The sequence below is a fragment of the Benincasa hispida genome, chromosome 12, assembly GCF_027475165.1.
Source record: "Benincasa hispida cultivar pf3 chromosome 12, pf3_genome.v1.1, whole genome shotgun sequence".
Classification (NCBI taxonomy): domain Eukaryota; kingdom Viridiplantae; phylum Streptophyta; class Magnoliopsida; order Cucurbitales; family Cucurbitaceae; genus Benincasa; species Benincasa hispida.
This window is the reverse complement of record NC_143489.1, coordinates 40,815,075-40,837,396: the sequence shown is the minus strand read 5'-3', so window position 1 is coordinate 40,837,396 and position 22,322 is coordinate 40,815,075.

The window sequence follows — 22,322 nt, the reverse complement described above, 5'->3', positions numbered from 1 at the left end:
TTAAATTTTATCTGAATGTTATTCTTGGATGGTTATGATTTTGAATTATATTCATGATTTTGGTTTTTTTTTGTGTTTTTTCTCTAGGGACTGATATGTTTTGGCTTATTTTGTGTTGTACCGTTGATGTTATTATTTTTGTCAAGCCTTTCTTTCAAACATCTGTACTTATTGTTGAATGATAGTTTATTTTGTTCTCTACCTATAAAAAGAAAAAGTATAAGGCAAATCGGGAGTTTCTTAGAGATTTGATTTGTTGGCTTTATAATTTTATCTAAGGCAGTGGTTCTGCAGTTGTTTCAACTAAAGTCTTAACATCCAATTGTGACATTATAATATTTTCTTGCAGAATTTTTTCCTTATCTGGAAATATCCGACTATGATATTTAGTCTGATATATTTCTTTTTTGAAACACGGCTTTTTATTCCATAAGATGACTCGTTTTCTTTATTAGATTCGATTTTTTAGAGAGAGTTTTGTAGACCTTTTAGGGCCACCTCATTTGTTTAATTGAGCAAGACAATTTATGTACTTTGGCCAAACTATTCTACATCGTGTTCTTGCTTGCTCATTATTCTGCTGTGCAAGTTCTTCATCTGTTAAGTGCAACACATGGAAGATTTTCAAGGTCTTAGAGGGAGTCTGAGCCACAGCTACCAGAGAAAGGATTCTCAGTCTTTGAGGGAGCCTAAAACTTAGCTTCAGAGGAGGAGCTCTCTGTTTTAAGAAGATCCTAAGATTCATCGGTGAAGGGAGTTCACTGATGTGAGGAAAGATATCGTCATGAGAAAAGTCTCACATATTGTTGGGTGCCGAAGTGTCAGACGCTAATATTAACATACTTTAAGGGGAGCCTAAATTCAGTTGAACCACTGTAGTGGTTGGTGTATTACAGATAAGCACTACATTGTAAACTGCTTAACTCTTTAATATTAGTGGACTATCTTTCCTGGGCACTCTACTCCCCAGACATAGGTGTTTATCACCGAACTGGGTTACCAACTACCGTGTGTCTTTACTTGTTTACTTGCAATTGATATTTTTCTTGTTACAGCTATTGACTGTGCTTTCTGTTTAACATCCGCATATCAAGTGATGAGTCATCCTATCACTTTTTCACACTTGATACACTGTTGATACACACTTGATACATTACTGATAGACACTTGATACACTTGATATACTATTAAAATACAATTGAAAATGACTAGTTATTTAAGTGTTTTAAAAAATTCATAAAAACGATTTTTTTTAAAAACATTTTTTCTTTATTTATTCCAAACATGCTCAATTTGTCAAAATGAGTATGCAAAATAGAGTGTTCGTAGGTTTTAGGTTGAATCTCCGTGACCTATTGTAAATTTGTACTTAAAAATGAAAGAAACAACATTATTTAAAAAGGATAAAAGCTACAAAAGGGACAAAAAAATTTAATAAATACAAAAATTAAAGTGAATAATTACTCATATTGTTGGAAACAAAAAATACAAAAAATATACAAGTCAATGGAAAAAAAATACACAACGGATATACTTTAAATGTGGTATGTTAGTTGATTGATATACCAAAAAATGTTGGGTTTGTTAAAAAGGAAAAAATGGAATATGGAATAAATGAAAATTGAGAAATTTGGCATATCTACAATTTTTCATATGTTAATGGCATGCCCCTAATTATACATTTTGGATTTGCCACCCATTAGAAATTTTCTTATTTAATTATATATTAAATTAAATAAATAATAAGGGAGTTATCTGATGTGTGAGGAGGAGTTATAATTTCTCCTATAGTTTAAATCTCTCTATCTCCAAATGATGAGATGATGGTAGAAGAAACATACGATTCTTGAGATCAAATTTCTTTTTCTCTTAAACTTTCTCAAGAAACTTTGAGGAACAGAGAAAAGTTCTCTGTGATATTCCTCCCCTTAATTCTTTCTGTTGGGTGAAAATTTCAATTGTTTTTTAAAAGGAAAAAAACTAAAAGGAACTAACCTTCGATTGATAATCCCATATTGGTAGATTTTGAAAAGGGAGTCTCCTTCTTGTACTCCAACCTTAGGCTATGGGTTTGGGCTCCACGGGGTACCCATGTTTTGGAGGGAGTGAGGAGATAGACCAATGTGGGTTCGGTGGACGTTTACACGTGCGCTGCCGTTGTCAATCCAATTGGACGGGCTGGGGGCGTGTGTGTGATTACTTTATAATAATAAACATATTATTTTTTTCATTATTTTTCATTATTTTTGTTGTTTACTTATTAAAAAAAAATAAGTTGGCCTTCTCGATTTTCCCCACCCGCGTCTTCCTGCCGTCCGACTTTCACAAGAATATTCAGAGGCTAAACGCATTTCCCTCTAGCGGAAATTCAACTCTGAAGGCCTATAAAAGGTGCATCTTTCACCAGTTCAAAACATAGAATTTCATTTTCATCTCCATCCGACTCCTTAGATTTTTCTTTCCTCGTTTTCGTTTCCCGAGCATTCAGTCAGAAAGGTGTGTGTTCCGATCGATAACGGTGCATTTCTCATCGAAACTTTTTTTGGGGTGTTTTATCTTGGAGACGATGTGGCATTAATTCCTAACCTGCTTGCACACTTGGGCAGAGCCGCAAAACATCTTAAAGAGAGCAAGCTCCGCGACTCAGCCTATTAGGAGCTTTTATTTTGTAGGTTCCGTTCAATACCGTTTGCGGTTATCCTGGGGGTGTTTCCGTTCCCAACAATTTTAAGAAGATTCTCTGCCAATTCGCTAATGGCTCTTTACCAGCAACAACGACATTATGACATCCGATATCAACCGTCCATTTTGGTTCATAGGAGCAAACTTGAAATGGTAGAAGCAAAAGATTTCATTCTTTCTTACCATCAAGAAAGTTGCCGACGCATGTACCAGGGATAAACCAATCGTCCCATTAGAAGAACCATCCAAACAATAGATAAAAGAAGATGCTAATTGGAAGGAGAATTATTTTTTATGTAAAAACTTTATATTAAATAGTTTGACTGATGAACTATATGACTACTATAGTGCAATGAAAACAGCAAAGGAGATCTAGGATGCCTTGTAAAAGAAGTACGACACCGAGGAGGCCATGTTGAAGAAATATGCTGTCAGTCATTATCTCAAGTTCTAGATGACAGATGAAAAATCCGTAGAGGCCCAATCCCACGAACTGCAGAAGATAGCCCATGAGATAATAACTGAAGATATGCCTCTAGACGAACAATTCCAACTTGCTATCATTATTGATAAACTACCCTCTTTATAGAAGGATTTTAAGAACACGTTGAGGCATCAGACCAAGGAGTTTTCCTTGGAGAGTCTCATCACCCGGCTAAGGATTAAGGAGGAAGCTCAGAAGCAGGACCAGAGGGAGGAGGTGAACACTCTACTTGGGAGATTCGTCTCTGCCGTGGTAAAACCTATCCAAAAGTTAAAAGGGACAAAGAGAAAAGGTTAAAACTGTGGTTCCAGTAACTAGAACCAACAGAAAAAAGCAGAAACCCCCTTCAGGAGAAACTATACAGTTCCTTTACTTTAATTGTAATAAACCTGGACACATAGCTAGGAACTGTAGGAACAAGCGTCGTCCTGGTGGTCAGGTGAATCTGACAGAAGAACCGTTAATTGCCATGATCGCATAAGTAAATATGATCGGTGGTTCTGAAGGGTGGTGGTAGATACTGGCGCCATGCGCCATGCTTGTCACGACCTTAGTCTCTTTAAAACTTATATTGAAACTAAGGATAAGAATATTTTGTTGGGGAATCACCACTCCACAAAAGTCGTTGGAACTGGCGAGGTGGAGCTAAAGTTTACCTCTGAAAAGACCCTTACGTTGAAGGACATCCTGCACATTCTGGCGATAAGAAAAAACTTGGTTTCGAGCTATCTCCTCAACAAAGCCAGATTTACTCAAATCATAGGGGCAAACTTATATACCCTTACCAAAAATAATGTATTTGTAGGGAAAGGATATACAACCGAAGGAATGTTCAAATTAAATTTAGACCTTAATAAAATGAAATCTTCTGTGTATATGTTGTGTTCTATGAATGTTTGGCATTCTAGATTCTGTTATGTTAATAAGAATTTATTAGCAACATGATTAGGCTGGAAATGGTACTTAAGTTATCCACGAATGATTTTGATAAATGTGAGTATTGTAGTCAGGCTAAAATGACTAAAACTCCACATAAATCTGTACCTAGGATTTCTAAGCCTTTAGATCTACGGCTAAAGTGTTTGAGGGTTATATAGAGAGTCTAAGTGTACGGGATATGTATCACATTGTCTAAAGCAAGTAGGAGATGTTACTGGGTATAGTGTATGCCCTAGTTTATTTTATTGATTAACCTTGTATTATACTTTATTTTGTACACCGCTAGCTTTAGGAAGATTGTTGGGATTAATGTCCCAAATCTCGTGGATCTTGTAGTTTATAATCTTATGTAAATGAATTGTTTAAATTAATAAAATAAAAAGTTATTTTATTTGTGCATAACTCAATCTAATAAACTAAGATCCAAGGTTATTGTATGTAACTTGAACAGTATATGGTAGACATATAGGTAGATCGTATTCAAGTAATTGAAGGATTTGAATCCTCAGTGGAAGTGAGTAATCGCTTTTGTGTTAGTGAATTCATTTTTTGAAAGAAATTAAAAACATAGAAAACACAGAAAGATCAAATTATTTTAAGCATGTTGTCTAAATATATAGAGAAGAAATGGAAGACAAGAAACTTACCCTTAAAGAAAACCGTTCTTCACGTACTTCTCTCCTGAAAGGTCACGGACCTTGCTCTTCCTCATGAACATAGCAAGATGAAATCTCCAGCACAGGACACTACCACCAAAGCCTTCCTTGCTATCCTTAAGGTAAGAACCAAGAAGGAGTTGTGGGGTCTTCTTTGAATTTTGGTATGGGAAAGAGATTTCTTTGAGAGAGAGCTTTTTGAGAGGAAGAAGAATGTAAAGTTCATTAATCTATGTATTTTTCACGTATTGATGTTAATTCCCTCTGTGATTTCTTTTTCTTTTTTTGTGTGTTATGAGAGAATGAAGGGAGTTATTCAAAATAACTCTCTTCAGCATGGGAGTTATTCTACATTTAATTATATTAAAATTAATATAATTAAATCAAAATTTATATTATATCACATATAATATCACATATAATTTATATTATATCACATATAATATAATCCAACTTTACATTATCTCACATAACCTACAGTTTAATATGAATCATATTCATATTAATTTTAGCCTATAATATTAGTTATATGAATCTCATTCATATAACTAATATTTGAATCATATTCAAATATTTATCTCTCTCATCAAACTTTATATTACAATGTATCCATATACATTATATTAATTACATCTCATTCAATTAATTCCCTTTAATTAATTTGAACAATTCAAATTAATCTAAAATTAATTGATTCTTATTTAATCCTTATTGGGCTAGCAAGGGACCTTATGGTCCTACAGATTAGAAGCTCCGATGATACAAGATTAATTAATTAAACTCTTTAATTAAATTAATCAAGATTCATTAACTGCTGGTCACTCCACTAAAGACTGACAACTGCACTCTTTGCACTGTAAATATATTTTTGTGTATATAGATATAACCAATCAACAGTAAGTTGACCCTTCACAAATTGCTCGTAACTATAGCTGGGTCAAATTACCTCTTTACCCCTATAGTTACATCTAACTCCTTAAATATCATTGATCCCTCTAATGAATAATTAGTTATTGTTTAACTATAAACTAGACCCCTCTCTGGCTAGTGAGAGGGTAAGGCGCCTCATTGTTCAAGACTCAAAATCATCCCTTAAGGGAACAATTCATTTACTTACCTTATAACTGAAAAAGAATGAATTCCATCTTGTATAGCTGTGTTCCCAGCTCTCCACTCCGATGAATCCCCAAAATGATAGATATATTGAGTCGACGAATCTGGTCACTTTCATGCATACAGATTAAAGGACCGCCCTTATACGCAGAAGTTCACAACTCATTCAGGATTAAGGTCTAGTTACTTGTGGTCATCCTAGTGAAATGTATGTCTCTTCAAGTAATGGTGTTATAAAGAGAGGCTAATCATTTCATGGTCCAATCTTATACAAACTATTTGTATAGGATATCTCCACTCACAAGTCTTCACATGAATGATCAAAATCAGATCATTTGTAACATTTTACAACAATTGTAATAATTACAAAGTGAGTCGTATCCGTAGTGTCACTAAGATAAGGTACTCAACCTTATCCATATATCACAAACCATTCAGGTTATTACTTAAACATGATCCACTTGTATGTCAACCTCATACATGTTTAAGTTATATGAAATAATTGATCTTAGTTTATTGGATTTGGGTTAATGCAAACTAAATTTCAAATAAAATAATACTTTATTTTATTAAATAAATAATGTGTGTCGAGATTTAGGGCATCAACCCCATCATTAATAACCTAAAAGGTCTATAGTATATAGATAAGGTTAGGTACCTTATGCTAGTGACACTACAAATACAGTCTACTTTGCAAATATTACAAGAATTGTAAGTGTTAAAAACGATGTGGTCTAAATTATTCATGTGGAGATATGTGAGTTGAGGTATCTTATAAAAAGAGTTTATATAAAAATCGGACCACAAATGATTAATCTCTCTTTATAATACCGTTGATAGAAAGGATTAATATTTCATAGGATGACCATAGGTATCTTGATCTTAATTAATGAACTCCTGTCTATGAAAACAGTCCTTTGATTTGTATGAGTGAGAATGGCTCGAGTTGTCGACTTAATATGCCTATCATTTTGGGAATTTGTTCAAGCATGGAGCTGGGAACATAACTACACAAGATGAAGTTACTTCTTCCTGTTTTAATGTAAGTAGATGAATTGCTCACTTAAGGGTTGGTTCCGGGTCTTGAACAATGAGACTTCACCATCTCATTGGATCGAGGGGGATTTAATTTATAGTTGGATTATAAAATAATTGTTCATTAGAGAGATCAATGGTATTTAATGAGTAAGAGATAATTACAAGGTAAAATGATAATTTGGCCCAACTTTAATTATGAGCAATATGTGAAAGGTCGACTTACTGATAATTGGTTATATCCATGGACACAGTAATATATCTACAGTGTGAAAAGTGCAACTGTGGATCTTTAGTGGAGTGACCCATAATTAATGAATGTTAATTAACCTAATTAAAGAATTTAATTAGTTAATCTCAAATCATTGGAGCTTCTAATATGTATGTCTATTAAGTTCCTCTGCTAGCTCACTATGGGTAAAACAAAGAACATTATTTTTTAAAAAATTTGAAATGTTCGAATTAAATAAGGGAATTAATTCTATAAGATACAATTAATATAATGTCTATTGATACAATATAATATAAAGTTAAGTTTGAATGGGATTCAAAATTAAACTTTATAATATAAAAGAAATATCTATTTGAATAAGATTCAAATATTAATTATGTTGAATGAGATTCAAATATTATTTAGTATGAATCAAATTCATATTAAAACTATAGGTTAAAATTAATATGAATGAGATTCATATTAAAACTATAGGTTATTAGAGAGGAACATATTTGAATATGATTCAAATATAAGTTTAATTAAATATGTGATAATTAATTAATTAATTAATTGTTAATTAATTAATCATTATTTATTTAATTATATATTAAATTACATTTCATATTAAATTAAATAAATAACAAGATAACTCCTCAAGGAATTATCTTATGTGTGAGATGATGGTAGAAGAAACATACAATTTCTTAGATCAATTTTTTTCTCTCTCTCTCTCAAACTTTCTCAAGAAACTTTGAGAAACAGAGAAAAGTTCTCTGTGATATTCCTCCCCTTAATTCTTTCATAATTCTCGGATCCCACCATTCATTCCTTGTTGGAGAATAGTGGGGAAGACACTAGTGGTAATGTCCCTTTGATTTTGTTCATGGAAGGAGTTCTTTGTAGAGAAGAGGAAAAGCGTTGAAGATAGTCTTCACAGGTAAGCTTTTCTTATCCCCTGTACTTTACTATAAACCATGCTTAATACTAGGTTAATATGTATGTTTATCCTACACTGTATAAAAGTATGCATGTTTCTCTATTTTTTCTTGAATTCCTGATTGTAAATTCAATGTCATTGGCGTTCATGCGCTTCTGCATAGGATTCGATCTCTTTAAAAATAAAGTATATTTGATATATATACAACATTATATATTTGAATGTTATAGAAATAAACATGGTATATTTGATAAATGCACGAAAAAGACAATTTGTACAATATATCGTTTTATATATCTAACAATATATGCGAAGTATATTTTCATTTTTCAGTATATTTATAAACACATGCCAAAAAAGAAATCATGGCAATGAAAATTTACATTATATTACCAATATATTCAATATATATTTGAGATCTCAATGGAGAAGTGATCAATTTTCAGCTAGGAATATCGAAGAAAATAAATGAATCTCCTAAATGAAGGAAACACTAATTTGAAATAACATGTATTAAATGAATATCAACTTAAATTAATAAATAACAAAAAAAAGTCAAAATTCGATAATTATGTTAACAGAAAGAATTAAATTTTTTGAAAATTTATTAATGAGAGACTCTGTAATTAATGATATATATAAAAAAATTCTTATATAACTAATAGTAAATCTGGAAATAATATATTTGTATTTTATAATATTACGAAATTAAAAGATGCGAGAGAATAAAAAAAAAGATTAAATTTAAGGTTGCGTTTTAACTATTTTGTTTTTTATTTTGGGTTTTTAAAAATTAAATCCATTTGCTCTCCACTTCTTACAAATATTTGCATCTTTCTTAATTACAATGGTTAAATTCTTAGTCAAATTTCAAAAACGAAAACATAGCTTTAAAAGTTTTTTTTTCCCCAAAATTTGGCTTGATTTTTCAAACCATTGGTAAAAAGTAGATTACAAAAAAAGAAATTTAGAGGTAGAAGTTGTGTCTATAGGCTTAATTTTCAAAAGCTAAAAACGAAATGGTTACCAAACAAGACCTTAGTTTTAAAAAATAGTGGTAAAAAGTAGATAAGAAAACAAGAAATTTAGAAGTGGAAAGCGTGTTGACTTTATTTTCAAAAACTAAAAACAAAAAACAAAATTGTTACCAAACAGGACTCAAATGATATGAAATGGGGCGTAACCAATTGACTTTTGACTTTCAATTTTTTGAAAATTAAGCTTATATACACTACTTTTAAATAACTATTTTTTTCTTACTTTCTTACTATGTTTCCAAAATCGATGTCAAGTTATTAAAACTAAAAAAAGCACATAGTTTATATATATATGGAATTGGAATTGGGTTAAGTATTCAAATATTATAAGATCATTTGTAAAGGATTTTAAAAAAAGTTGACATATTTCTTAAAATAAAAAAACCAAATGGTAATATTTAATTTTAAGTTTGTAACCATTCATTTATGGTCCTTTTAAATTTGTAATAGTTTAGTCTCTATAATGGTTATCATACTTTAGAATTCGTAACAATTCAATCTTTTTGTTTATCATGAAAAGTCCATCCGAACTAAATGTCTAATCTTGATTAAGTATAAAGATTAAATTATTAATAAAGTTGAGGTTAACATGATGTAGAAACCAAGTACATTATAAAGTTAGTTTTGAAAAGAAATAAAAAGTTGACCATAGAAATGAAACAAAAAGTGGAAAAGTACTTTCACATGAAGCTCACTTGTGCTTTCCTAGAAAATTTTCTAACAAAAGCACATGGAAATTTGTGTTGCCATATAAATGAGTGTGTTATAAATTTATGGGTCACTATTGGATCAAGAATCACAAGTTCAGGGAGTCAAGTCATTAAGGGTAAAATCGAAACAATGATAGTCAAGTAAAGACAAAAGGAGAGGCGTTGGGCCAAAAGGCTCAACTTGCCCACCTCAGTCTCGGAGGCTGAGGTCGAAACGAGCCTTTTTTCATTCCTAAAGACTTGCTTCTCATAGGCAATTGATCCAAGCCCCCTTGGCCAACCCGATTTTACATTCCCTAATTCCTCTTTGATGCGAAACCCTAGTTCCACCCCACTATAAATAGGAGGTCATAGGCAACTGATAACTTGTAAAAGTATAAGTTATTATCTCTCTTTTATTTAAAATAATTAGGCAAAGCATGCAACTTAGATAAATTTTGCCAATAAATTTATACAAAAGCAAAGCATGCGATAACTTACTTCTAACGCATAACATATTTAAATGTCAGACTATTTTCGCTACTTCTGTGTAGCATACCCTTCCGAAGTCTGATGATCGCGTGATCGCATGCTCATTAATGCGTTCAAAGCAAGAAGTGGCCTGAGAAGAAAATGAAGACGATCACATAGGCTGCAAGCGATGAGGGATGACATGACATGGGTGGTGGGTGTCACATCACAAGTTGCGTTGGTGGCCGACAGGAAGGCTATGTTGAAGATTCAATGAACCACTGACACGTTGCAGTCGGCGCATCAGGATATCGAATTTAATGTGCCCCATCAACGCAATTGTGAGCTTAAGCAAAGCAGTGATCGTAAACGCCTACAAATACCCATATAGATGCCATGCAGAGCAATATATGAATAGTGAGAGGAGTTAGTCGTTAGTTGTTTGTTAGAATTCCAAGTTCGATGTTCTTATTACACTAGGGGATATATTGTGGGAGACAAGAAGAACACCCTGAGAAGGGATTATGCTTGAAACTCCTATCATTCTTCCATAGAAACTCCTTGGTGAGAGCTTAGGATTCTAAGAAAGGAAGAAGATTATTCTATTCGATTATCTAAGGAAGCAGCTGTAAAACAAGCTGGAGGAAGCAAGACATTGCGAATCACGGCTTGACTTTCTGACCCTTTCTCTTTTTGTGTATCTGTATTATATTTCTTGTATAGACAAATTCAAAATTAGAGTATGAATACATGTTTATTATACATCTTGTCTATCATTTTCGCCAATATCATGCATAGCTAAATCGCTTCATGGGTTGGAAAGATTGTAGCTAACATAACTAAATAATTGGAGGAATCATGCGATCAACTTGTTTTATGCATGCTATATTTGTTGCTTGAATCAATTGAGAAATTGTTCTAAGTAAAGCTAATCTAAGTTTGAGAGAATTTAGATTAAGACCTCATAAAACGAGAGAAAATGTTCCTTAGAAATAAATACATTCTCTGCATATTACACCCATCGCATGCATCTTAAAGATAAGAATGTGACAAAAGACACTGAGAAGGGCTGGATGTAACATTGAGTGTATAGCTTGATCACATATTTCATAGTCATTTTCTCTTGTAGATCCACTTACACCCTATAAGTTTTACCCCGTCAGGCTGATCCACAAGTTCCCAGACGGAATTGAAGTACATAGACTCCATTTCCTGATTCTTGGCTTTAATCCACTCATCTTTGTCAACATCCTCCATTGCTTGCTTATAAGACAATGGATCCTTAACTCCATTATTAGATATGATATTTTGGGCTTCAGTCAAACCCATATAGCATTCTGGTGGGTTTGCAACCCTTCTACTACATTGAGGCAGTCTCAACTCTTGAGGTGGTTAACTAGATGAACCGACATCAACAACTCTTATTGATCTATCAGTCTGTTCAACAACTCTTGTTGAACTCTTGGTAGTCTCACTAGAAATCTCATGTAAAACAAGCTTGCTTCATGGTTTATGATCCCTGATGTAGTCTTCTTCCAAGAAGATAGCATTTGTCGAAACAAACACCTTATTCTTACTTGGATCATAGAAGTATCCACCCCTCATTTCTTTGGGGTAGCCTACAAAGAACAAAACTTTCGAGCACGGTTCCAACTTTTTAGGGTTAGCCACAAGCACGTGGGCCGGACATCCCCAAATCCTGAAATGGCGTAAACTACCTATACGGCCTCTCCATAGCTCAAAAGGTGTTTCAGAAACACTCTCTGAGGGAATGTTGTTCAAAATATAACATATACTCTCCACTGCAAATCCATAAAACGAGTTTGGAAGATGAGCATAACTCATCATAGACCAAACCATGTCCAACAGAGTTCTGTTTCTCCTTTCTGATACACAATTCTATTGAGGTGTACCTAGGGTCGAGACTTAGGACGTAATTCCATGTTCTATCATATAATTCTAGAATTCTAAGTCCATATACTCTCCATCACGATCAGATCGTAGTGTTTTTATCTTCTTACCTAACAAGTTTTCAACTTTAGCCTTATACTCCTTGAAATTTTCAAGAGCGTCAGACTTATGTTGCATTAGGTATAGATATCCATATCTTGAATAATCATCCATGAAAGAGATGAAATATTCATACCTACCTCGAGCTCAAACACTCATCGGACCATAGAATCCTGTTGTATAAGCTCCAAGGTTTCCTTGGCTGTGTAACCTTTTTCCAATAAGAGTTTGTTTGGTCATCTTGCCTTCAAGGTATGATTCATAGACCAATAAGGATTTTTCTTCTAAACCATTTAGAAGTCCACATTTCACCAACTTCTCAATCCTATTGAGGTTGATGTGACCTAACCTTAGATGCCAAAGATGGGCGTTTTCCTAAGGAGAAACCCTTGGTCTTTTTGCAGTTGTTGCTGTTTTGAACATTTCAGTATTAAACAAGGCTTTTATGACTAACGACCTTAGTTCATATAAGTTATTTTCCATTTAACCAAAATTAATCTCCATATTATTTTTGAAAATAAACACTTTATTCTCAGAAAAGGAGACGGTACAACCTTGTTCAATTAGACAAGAAACTGAGATTAAGTTCCTCTTGATATGAGGAACTACATAAACATTATCCAGTAACAGATAACGTTTCTTGTCCAAAAATAAATTCAGCCTGCCTATTGCAATAGCTGAAACAACCTCACCAGTACCGACTCAAAGAGTCAACTCTCCATCTTCCAACGTTTTCTAAGAACTAAATCCTTGGTAGGAACAACTTATGTTATTAGTAGCACCTGAATCAAGTATACAGGAAGAATCATCATTCTCTACTAAACATGTCTCCAAGACAAATAAATCATATTACTGTCTTTAGACTTCTTCCTCTTCTGAAAAGTAGTGAGATCAGTATTAAAACCTAAATAAGCTCTAAGTTCCATTTCAGAGAACAACTCTCGTCGATGAACTTCATCTGAGTCAACAACAATTGCTTTCTCTTTCAATCCCCTGACATTCAAGATAAATCGGAGATTAGCTTGAGAACTAATACTACTGGTTTCTTTGTCATCCATCTCTATTTGCTCAAAAAGTGAGAACTAACGTTCAAATAATTCTTGCAATGAGTCCATGATATCATGTGCAATGACCATGTTCTCAACCTTTTTAATCAATGCATCAAGTATGCTAGCCAAAATGTGAAGTTGGGCCATCAAATTAGCCTTCATCCACACCTCATATGCATTACGAACATTTCATGGTGCATTAAGGGTCGGGACTTGCGGACACTCCTCAACCATGACAAATTTGAGGTCGTTTACCACGAAATATGTTTTAAGAGACTATTTCCAATATATGTAATCAGTCGTATTAAAAAGGGCAACTAACAAAAAATCATACAACAACATGTTGTTAAAAAAACAAACACATTGATCTACATTAGATTTTAGCAAATACTCTTGAAAAATAAAGTCCAATTCGGTTTAGCAAAATCTAAATGAACCCTGTGTGATATCTAGTTTTGCAATGATGCTTCAGTGGTTTAGGACAAAAACCACCAAAGGGTAGTCAATTTATCCCTCCTCTGAATTGAGACACTCTCAACCAATCATTAACACCAGAACAACTCTTGTTCCTATAACGACTAGCCATCATTGATTTGGTTAAGAAATCATTAACTTTCTTAACAATTTCCGGTAAGTGTGACCCTTCATTTTAGATCCTAAAGTTCTGCCTCAAGCAGCCAATCTGAAGGGAAAAAATCTGATTAGGGCAAAACCTAAAGCGACTCTATTGACCAACCACGCAAACCATACGAAGGGGGAAACTCCCAGAGCACCACGAGGTCGTGCAAGAAGATCTCACGGTGCAAGCCAATGAAGGGGACCGCAGGACATGTTGACACACATCCTTCACCCATTTACTATAAATACTCTCTCCGTCCACCTTGATATTGATTCATGCAAACACCATCCGAAGGGGGATGCTCTCAGGGAACCACGAGGTCAAGCATGAATCTCACAACATTAACATTCAGGGAGAAACGTGAGTGGAATTGACATATCATATATATCTTTTCCTCCAACTGAGTATTTTAAAACCTAGGGTTTAGTTTAACTAGGAAAAAAAGTGGCTAATGATTTTAAGTAAGTGAGGTTTGCCTAAAAGTAACTCTTACTTTGGAAAGTTAAACAACTTTTGATCATCATTCATTAAACTCTTTAACGAAGTCTTTGATCAACTGTTGCATGCTTGTAACAAATCTATCTAATTCACCTTTTCGGGTATTTTCCCAGGTAGGGGTGTTCCGTTCTGTCAGTTTAAATACTCCAGCCTAGACAGAACCTGCCTTAGACAAAAGGTCTCTTATAGATAGATTTAATACAAATTTAATCTTTTATGAAAATAAATTTAATCCTATTAAACCGATTCAAAAGATTAAACTTAGGTATCTAATCTCATTAGAATCAGGAACTTAGGTGTATCTCAATCAAATTTTAAAACCCTTTGAAAATGATTTTACCTAAGTTTGTATGCAACTCTTTCTTATTGATTTTAGTTCTAATTTCCATTATAACACTTATAAAAGGAAACAACCAAAATCATCCACAACGCGAAGCAACACATTCACAAGGCATTCATAACTCTTATAAATAAGCCTAAGTGTCATGTTTCATGTATTGTTCATTCATTACTACTTTTATATAACTCTTATATCACAAAGTAATCAAACAAGCATACATGCTCTCATACACCTTTATACTATAACTCTTATAATATAAAGATGATGCATTAATATGCTTAATGCATGCATAAATATAACTTTTATATTATATGATGCATGAGCATAACTCTTACAATATAGAGATGATGCATGACCAATGCATAACCTATGGTGGGATTTAAAACTATATGGCATATTATATGACATATAATTTAAACATACATCTCATGTACATTCAATAAAATTAATAGACCGGGATGATTAACCTAAAAAACCGAAAATAAATCTATCTATTACATTAAATCATTGAGTACACGGTTCAACAAACGAATTGGGTCTTGAACCTCCCGGGCGAAGCCTTCTTTGTGATCGTATAGCAAAGTTGGTCGAGTAACCATGATCGTGTAGCAATGATCGAGTGCCTTTGACTATACGATGAAGCATGAAAGCCACTCGATCGTGCCGCACACCAAGTTTAAACACAAGCCTAAACACGTGTAGATGACTACTATGCTATGAAGCATGATCGTCTTGACGATCGAAAAGCAAATGCTAAGTAATACTTACCGAGTGATCATGTACCATGCAACGAGTATCACATATTCAAGGATCGTTTACTCCTATCGTTTACACGATTTGACCAACCTTGGTCTTCTTCTTCCTCAAAGTAATGTGCATCTCCATGCCTTGAAACTTCATCACAAGCGACCTGAACAAACTCAAACTCTTTGAATTACAGACTCGATAGTAAGTTCATATGTCCAAAAACACTTACAATTAACTTTGAAATGTAAAAGAAATTATCAATCACATGCAATCATCCTAGAAACTCCATTAATCCACATCCATAAATACATTTAACACATAAATATAATGTAGACATGCTTAACACCCACCGAGAATGTAAATGCAATTCAATACAACAATGGATTTGGAATATCAGAACAATATGGCTCTGATACTAATTGAAGGAACTCTTATTCAAGAGAACCAGTGAGCGGAAACAAGATCTTTCCAAGCCCATTGTGCAAGAATAAATGTATTCACAAACATACAAGAATAGTTATGCATTATAAAGAAAATTACAACATGCTTTCTTAACAAATACAAAAAGAATTGAGAGACAAACCTTTGAAGAACTCTTCTTCTGGAAATCTCTCGCTCTCATGATCAATCGACCAACAATATCTCGCTCTCATGAATAATTGAACAACAACCTCTCGCTGTCGTTACAATCATCTAGCCAATCGTCTAGCAATCACGAACTGTCTGATCCATGAACAGCAACCCCTCGACACAAACATTCGACAACCTTGGTATTCTCGGAGTGAGAATCTAGGAGGTGTGAGCTCTGTGTGAGTTTGGTAGAGGAAAGGAGGAAGAAAATGATCGAACTACACGATCAAGTAAGTGGGAGAGAGGTTTTGTCTATCACATAGACTGAAGTACTTAATCGTTTAGTAATCTCTCACTCTCGTGAGAATCGTCTAGCCGATCGTTTAGTCTCTCGCTCAATCACTTACATGATCGTCTAACAAATCTTGCTCAATCGTTTACACGACCATCTAGAAAATCTCGCGCAGTCGTTTACACGACCGTCTAGCAAATCTCGCTCAATTGTTTACACGATTTTCTAGCAAATCTCGCTCACTCATTTACACGATCGTCTAACAAATCTCGCTCAATTATTTACTCGATTGTCTAGAAAATCTTGCTCGATCGTTTAATCTATTGTGAAGGCTATCGTATAGTCTTTCATGAGTAAACGATTAGTAATTCACTAAATGAAATGGTCGTCCATAAAATGAAAATTCTTTTCATTTTATCCTCCAGTTATTCAAAACTGAAATTAACCTCCCACTTGCACGGTTAATGGAGAAAATAACCAACTAAACAATTATCTCATAATTGTTTTTATTATAAAGAAATATAATAACTAACTTATCATATTATATTTATAACCTAGTTTTAATATCACATCATATGTAATATTTAAACCATAGTTCTTTTCTCCTTATTTAATATAATCATATTTATATCAATTCCTCTAATTAATATATCTAATACATCAAATCAATTATATCACATATAATTGAACCAATTTAATTATATCATATATAATCAAATTCCATCTTGTTAATTCGAACACTTCAAACTAACCCAAAAACTGATTCTCAACTTGAATCCATTGAGTTACCTAGGGGACCTTATGGACCTGTAGCTTAAAGCTCCAACGGTATGTGAATAACTGACAAAACTCTTTAGTCACAAAATCCACCATCCGTCAACTGTTGGTCACTCAACTAAAGACCAACATCTGCACTCTTCGCACTATAAATATATTTTTGTATCCATATAACCAATCAACAGTGCAATGACCCTTCACAAATCGCTCGTAAGTACAATTGGGCCAATTTACCTTTTTGCCCCTGTAGTTACATTTAACTCCTTAAATACCACTGATTCCTCTAATGAGTAATAGGTCATAGTCCTACTATGACTAAGTCTTCTCTTCCAAAGAGTGGATGTGTCCACTATGTTCAAGACCTTGAATCAGTCCTTAAGGGAGCAATTTATCTACTTACCTCTGCTTTGAGGAAGGAGTGAATTTCGTCTTGTGTTGCTGAGTTCTCAGCTCCCCAATCAGAAGAATCCTCAAAAAGGTAGGCTTGTTGAGTTGGCAATCTGGCCACTCTCACCCATACTAATCAAAGGACTGCCCTCATAGGCAGGAATTCCCAACTCACTCAGGATTAAGTCTCAATTATCAACGACATTATATAAAGAGACTAATCATCTCATGGTTGATCTTATACAAACTTTTTGTATAGGATACGATCGCTCGCATGTCTCCACATGAAGGGTCAGGATCAAACCATTAGTAGCGCTTTACAACACTTGTAACATCTACAAAGCGGGCCATATCCGTAGAGTCACCAAGATAAGGTATCCCTTCTTTATCCTTATACTACAGACCATTTAGGTTATTACTTAAGGCATGATCCACTTGTATGTCTCACATACATGTTTAAGTTACATGAAATAACCATAGATCTTAGTTTATTGGATTTGAGTAAATGCATATAAAATAACATTTATTTTATTAATAACAATGTGTGTACAAAATGTTTACAAACTACGAGACCACCAGGAGAATTAGGACACCAATCCAAACACTTCTAAACCCTCCTATCACATAATTGTACCAACTCACACTGCTTCACTTTAGATATAATCCCCATAACATATTTAGGTTTAAGTTATTCAATCATTCCTTTGAACATTCTTAACACGTGCGAAGATCATATTTTTAGTTTAATTGTATACTTATGAGCAATCTTTGCATTCGACCATGGACTCACTAGGAACTTTGGTCAGATTTGCACTTGGGTTTGACTAAAGAAAGCTAAATGTTTAATTCTCATAAATATTATTATTTCATCGCATGAGCAACACTCATAATAAGTTATTCTCCTCACTTCTAACTTGCTCTGACCCTTTGCTGAATACTGACTTAAGCATCGAAGAATCTATAGTAGGCACCACACTAGGGTTTTCTTTTCTTGTCTTGCCGGTCGTCTTCCTTCTCCGAAGTTATAAATTCATAGTTGAAGACACATGATAGTCAAGTGAGTCTTTCTATTTAGATTTTTCCATCAACGGAGTGTGTTTGAGTTTGAGAGAGCAGGAGCAACCGAGGGGATGAATAACATATTCTATTCAATTCTCCCCCATCAATCTCACTCAAAAAAAAAATAATAAAAAATAAAAAATAGTCAATCGATTCCTCCATCGATGCTTTTTTAAATCATGAGAAAAAATTAAAACATTCACAAACTAAGGGACTAAGTAGAAAAGTTTAAAATTATTGTTCAAATTATGGGACCAAATATACAAATGAATAAATCGTGTTACAATGAATAAAGTAATAAAGAACTTGCTTTCACTCGCTCAAATGTCATAAATGTGTATCATCATCTCATCTCACCTTTGAAGTCACTATTTCAACGTTTTTTCCTCCTTTAAAGAGATATCACATAACTATACTAGTTCCAACTCTATTCAATCCCCTAATTTGAATACACTTTATGACCACCTAACCTATTTGACCATCCTTTCACATCCTTGAGGATGCAAAATAAATTGTACCAACGGTCCATTGTATAGGGTCACAATCACAATATCACATTTTCTAAAATCCAGCTCAATTTAGCAACACTTTCATTAATGAACGAATATTTTGTGCTACACAAGCAACATCTTTTCTCTTCCTATTCAACTTCAGTCTGGGACTCAACTTCTCTTCCTATTGACCTTGATTTAGAGACTCCGCCATTTTGATTATTAGAATTAACTCAACAACTCAACACAATTATTGATAAGAAGGTGGTCGTAAGTTTTTATAATTATTTTGTTTTAATTTCTTAATGTAACATACAAAATTAAATTTCCTCTTTTTTTTTTTTTAATAAAGTATTTAATGGAAACCTAATTTTGTTTTCATTTATTTGATTACTAAAATGTTTGTGTATACTGTATACAAATATTTAAAGATACACTCAAATTTATATAAAAACTAATTTTTTTAAAAAAATAACGACCGAAACTAAAATTATATGTATTACGGAAAGTTTAACAACTGTAAGAAAATATTTAAAATTTTTTGGATAAAATAAGATAAACATAAAAATTAAAAAATTAAAAAAAATATTTTTTAGTGGAACTGAAGAACACAGTAGAATTTTAAGAGAATAATCAAATAGAAAGAAGAGTATAATCAACCCAAAGTCTTCGAGTTAGATTGATAAATATAAAAAATTTTGAATATGGAAAGTTAAGTCATGAACAATAAAGTTAGTCTGGCGATTGACCAAAAGGAAGTCTTGAATAGAACTACAGTAATGGAGATCACGAATGGAATCACCAAAAAATTGAACCTTATTTGCATATCAAGTTTTCCAACCAAGAAGTTTCAAAGGATAATAAAATTTTGGTTTGGCCCAGAGAAGGGTTATGTCGGCTTCAAGAGGTTTAGAAATGACCTCACATATGACAATGACTTCAACGAGTTCCACGAAATTCATCAAAAAAGGATTACTTTCTACGGCATGTATAACATCACTATTTGAGTTAGGAACAACAACTCTGAATCCTACTTTACCATCATTTAGGACTGTCGCATGAGAATTCACCTCATACAGAACCATGAGGTGGAGAGGCAGATCAATGACAATTGTCCTCGGAGATTGAAAGAGGACTAGATTGTTGGGAAAAAGTCTACATGACATTATGGGAAAGTGATTAACGATCATGTATGTTGGAAACGACAGGACCCTCAGAACGACGAACAGTAAAATGTCAAGGCACGACAGTCAAGTGAAGAGAAAAACCTGCAAAACAGAAACTCGTTATAGGCTGGGTCGCAGAGCTCGCTCTCTTTAAGACGTTTTGCGCTCTGCCCTAGTGTGCAAGCATGTCTGAAAAAGTCATGTCGTCCCCAGGATAAAACAGCCAAAAGAAACCGATTGGAAATGCACCGTTATCGACCGGAACATGCACCCTTTCTAAACTCACTGCTCGAAAAGCTAAGATGGAGGAGGAGAGGAAAAATGAAGAATGAATTATGCTTTTCAAACTGCTGAAGGCCACACCTTTTATAGGTCTTCAGCGTCGAACCGTAGGGAGCAAAAAAGGCTCTCCACCGCAGAACGTGCGCGAATGGAACGGAATGAGTGGAAGTAGCAAAACAGGTGAATGAAGCAGAACGGGCGGCCGAAACAGGACAGGTGACTTCGTCAAACGGAGCGACCATTTCTTCCCTTTTTTTTGGTTTAAAAAAAGTAAAAAAAAAATTAATAAAAAAATAATATTTTTATTAAAATTAATAATCACACGCTCGCCTCGCCTCGCCCGACCGGATGGCGACAGCGTGCGTGTGGGACCCATAGTGGTCTATCTTCTCACTCCCTCCAAAATATGGGTACCCCTTGGGGCCCAAACCCAAAACACAATATTGAAGTACATAAAGGAGACTTCCAACACTAAATTTTCCAATGTGGGATTCTCCAACTAAAAGGTTGGTTCCATCTTGTTTTGAAAGTTAAATTTCATCCAACAATCCCCTACTTGGAAATTTAAACAAAAAGAGAAAGAGGGAAAATATTTTCATCGAGTAGTTCCAGTCTATACAACACTATGCATAAGCAAAGGTGTCTTACAACTTGAACCTTTACATAGTGTAGATGATTCAAAATATACTAGAGTAACCCTTGGTTTTGAACTCTATCTCTAACAGCATCTCACACAGAGTGTTATTAGGATGTAGGACGAAAGTCCGTGCTTTAAGGCCTAACACATGAATCCCGGTTTAGTGAATGCTCTAGAGAATTTGCCTAAAAACTCCATAGGAAGTGGCCCTTACTTCCACATTCACATAGGTGAGTCTATCAAGAGTACTCCTGTAGCTAGGTACCCCACTTGTCATCAAGTATATATCTTATTAAGAACTGAGTTCAATCTTTCTTACACTTCAGGATATCATGCTCAGACTTTAAGTCATAGGAATGGAACTCTGTATTTGGTTTAGCATGATTCACTATATATCACTCGTGATCAGTTATTACCCGTTGAACCTGCTTCTTAGGATCTCCAATCTACATGTTGGGTTTTCCTCACTGTGATTCATCTTTCTATAGGCATGAGTCTCATCCTTTATAAGGTTTTGAAAACTTTTTCTCTGGCCAGTCCTTTCGTTAAAGGATCTGCCAAATATTTATCAGTCCATATGTGATCCACTCTAACTGCATCAGTAGTGAGAAACTCTCTAATGGCACTGTGCTTACGACGTATTTGACATCTCTTTCTGTTATAGTAACGATTTTGAACTTTTGCGATTGCTGCAGTACTATCGCAATGGATCAAAATGGCTGGTACCAGCTTTTCCTAAAGGAATCTCTGATAGCAGACTTCTAAGCCAACCGGCTTCTTCACTAGCTTTCGCTAGTGCTATCATTTCTAACTCCATCGTAGATTGGGCTAAAATAGTCTGTTTATTAAAGATATAGCCACTTATAGCTTTTGAATCATCCGAAAGAGAGTTCCAATCAGAATCGCTGAACCCTTCCAGAATAGCAGGAAACTTTTGATAATGTAATCCTAGGTTTTGGGTTTTCTTCAAGTATCTCATTACCCTTTCTATAGCAATCCAATGCTCTTTACTAGGTCTGCTTGTAAACCTGCAAAGTAATCCTACAACATAAGTTATGTCAGGCCTAGTGCAGTCGGCAACGTATCTAAGACTACCTATGATGCTCGCATACTCAGATTGATTAACACTGTCACTAGTGTT